The sequence below is a fragment of the Trematomus bernacchii genome, unplaced genomic scaffold, assembly GCF_902827165.1.
Source record: "Trematomus bernacchii unplaced genomic scaffold, fTreBer1.1, whole genome shotgun sequence".
Lineage (NCBI taxonomy): Eukaryota > Metazoa > Chordata > Actinopteri > Perciformes > Nototheniidae > Trematomus > Trematomus bernacchii.
In genome coordinates, this window is record NW_022987943.1 from 49,257 (window position 1) to 52,498 (window position 3,242).

The 3,242-nt window shown below is 42.8% G+C and overlaps 1 long non-coding RNA gene across 2 annotated transcripts; it reads left to right on the forward strand.

Annotated features, from left to right (window-relative positions):
• The first annotated feature begins 754 nt into the window (after positions 1 to 754).
• LOC117470803 lies at positions 755 to 2,340 on the forward strand. Of its 2 annotated transcripts, XR_004554727.1 has the most exons (4): positions 755 to 911; positions 1,804 to 1,949; positions 2,078 to 2,143; positions 2,307 to 2,340. It is a non-coding gene; the product is annotated as an uncharacterized LOC117470803 (long non-coding RNA). The 2 variants fall into 2 exon arrangements; XR_004554726.1 differs by having other exon boundaries at positions 755 to 1,949.
• The last annotated feature ends 902 nt before the right edge of the window (positions 2,341 to 3,242 follow it).

Here is a 3,242-nt window from a genome sequence, read left to right on the forward strand (position 1 = left end):
TTGTCTCACACACACACCCAGGGGGGGAAAAGAGAACACATTGACCCATGAATAAGTGTCTGAATCATGGGCACATTAGTGTTTAAAGTCGGGGAACTGTTTTAATTCAGGACCAGGGTGAAAAGATAACACATTTACCCATGAATAAGTGTCTGAATCATGGGCACATTAGTGTTTAAAGTCGGGTGAACTGTTTTAATTCAGGACCAGGGTGAAAAGATAACACATTTACCCCGCTAAAGTGTTCAAAACATGGGTATATTAGTGCTCAAACTCGATTAAACTGTTTTAATTGCGGAGGTTTTACGTTTTGGTTCACTCGTCTCACACACCCAGGGTGTTAACAACATTTTTTACAAATTTTATAAATTAGTCTAGAGCTCCATCTATTGTAATTTGAGTGTATTACACGTCTGTCCATGGAACGCGAGTTTTGCGCCATTTGAGTGGAGTAAACTGATATGCAGCTGGAGTAACATGTACATTGAGACGCATTGGGACATATCATCGTAACTTTCAATGTTAACCTTGTACATATGAGGCACAATATGCTTACTCAATGAGCAAAAAAAATAATTATTTAATAATAATAATATAACAATATAATATCTGAGACATCCACTATAATTTCAAAACAATTAATTCCTACTGCCAGAGGTTGGTTTCGAACCCCAACCCCGCGGCGGCCAGGGATTCTTTCATGAATCTTTAATGGTAGCAACAAACCAGTCCCATTCATTCTCTATGGCACTGTTGAACCAGAGCCGATGTCATATATATTTGGCCGCTGCCGCGAGTGGCGCTGTGGCGCACTTTTGCCAGTGAGACCCTGTCTGCTCATCCCCCCGCCTTCACAGCGACGTAAATGCATACATATTTTTCAACTCTGGACATTACGACCAAATTATAAGGTAAGTTAAGTTATATTAACATGAATTAACAGAGAAGCGACATGTAATGTTATGTTATCTGGGCTTTGTCTGACGTGTTTTAGTTTAAATATAAAATAAAATACGCTATAAAGTGGTCCGTGTTTCCTACGTGTATCGAGTCTAACGGTACTTTGGGATGAATTACATTGTTAATGTAAAGTTAATTCAACTTAAGCCGCTTAAAGTTCATGTGGTAGGATTTCTGTGTGAGTTTATTGTGTTTTTGTTGACTTGGTGAGGCGCAATTACCGCGAGTTACTTGTGGCGAAATCCTCCGTGCGCGTTTACATTAATGTATATTTAAATATATAAATTAACGCTAACTACCATGTAAGATTACCATTAACTCCCGTATTATTTTCCAATAAACCGGGGTTAGATATACTAACCCATCACTGTTACAAAACACAGCGTGGGGACAAGTTAACAGCAGTTTACTTTTGGATAAAAAAGTATTATGTATATTCAGCTGTGCCGTTGCCCAGACGGGGTTAAATATACATAATAGATGCAGACACACACACACACACACACACACTGCTAAACACCAGAACTGTTGAAACCACATCCATAACATTCATCTACTACTTAGTAATTATTTATCTAATATATCATTCAGCCTTGGCTGAGCTCCCTTTGTTAGTTAAAAGGGTTTGACCCATGGGGGAGGGGTAATGGAAGTGTAAATAGTTTCAACAAACACACAGCTCCAGACATACAGGAACAAAGATCAACAATATCTGATCCAAAGTAAAATAGCACTACATATATCATAGCACAATGTGAATGTGCAGACAGTTAAAGTCTGCTCTCTATTAGACCCCACCTGTGAACATCATTAACTCACTGATATATATTTTCTTCTTGACAGATAAAATGCAAAAATCTTTTGGCTATCCCTCCATGCAGCCCCTGCTCTTCCTGTAAAGAGACTTGTGCCCCTACCAAAGGAGCTGATGTTTCTGATGCCGGAACCATCCGCCCCAACACCAACAGAGACCAACATCACTGTTCCAGGTGTGTATATGTTTGACTCTTTGCACCTTGTACAGTTTGCTGACTACAGTGAAGATGCTAAGCGTCATACAACATTATTTCTTTATTTTACTGTTGATAATAATGACATGTTTTAATATTTTCTATAGTGGCTCCTGAGATTTCTGCAGAGCCCTGTCAACCGACACTGCATCCACCAGCTGCACCAACACAAAGTGAGTAATAATAACAATACATCACATTTTTGAGGCACCTTCAAGTGTTTGAATGTTTCTCATTTGGATGTGTACTTGCTAGAAATCATTTTTCACAAAATCTCACACACACACACACAATATCGTAATTATTTGCCATGGTTTTTATTTATTGTCTGCCTAGGTCAGCCATTACCCAGGCCATCAACGGTCCCCAGCTCCTCCTCCTCCTCTCCCTCCTCCTCCTCCTCCCCTCCTCCTCCTCCTCCTCTCCTCCTCCTCCTCCTGCCTACAACCAGGATGTCAGTCAGTGGAACTGTTCGCCTCAGCAGAGGACCTGGATGAAGACGGAGCTGGAATCCATGGGGCTCTGGCCAGGCTCCGTTCCTGTACGCAACCCTCTGAAGATGGTGTCATTGTGGCGTCGCCCTCCCCAGCCAGAGCTGATTGACAGTGTTGATGATCTTCCCTGCGCCAAGTATTTTCAGCTCCATCCCTTTTTCATCTGGAAGCCAGAAAATGACAATTTGATGGGACGGCTGAGGAACAACTACACTCTGCCGTGTATTGACGGCTGTGCTCAGCCTCAAATTGCCTCTGCTGGTGTTGGTAGGCCTCGTGTGATTGTCGGCATCACCGGACAGTACTACTTGCTGTCTTCAAGGCTCTGCTGCAAAGTCTGCCGGAAGAGGTGGTATGCCGACAACCCATCCTGGCTGGAAAAGCTCCCCAAGAGGTTCACCAACCTGCTGCCAGCAGTACTGACTTACAAGAAAGCCATCTGTAAGTCGGTACTGGACGAGCTCAGGCGCACCGGTAAGTCACCCACTGATATGGCAAAGCAGATCACGGAGATGATGCACCTGAAATATGAACGGGCTGACCTGGCGTACCTCCTCAGCTGTAAGAACATCATGGATGGTGAGGAAGGAAAGTACGACCAGAAGACAATTACCCAGTTCCTTCGGCAATTGTCTCCCTTTGGAGAGTATGGGGACTCTGATGGCTGGAACGGGATCTCTGTGTCTGCACACTACCTGACAGACTGCCTCCTGTGTGTCTGTTAATGCCAAATTGTCATCCTTTCTGTTGTTTATAATAAAGATGTTTTCTTGATTCA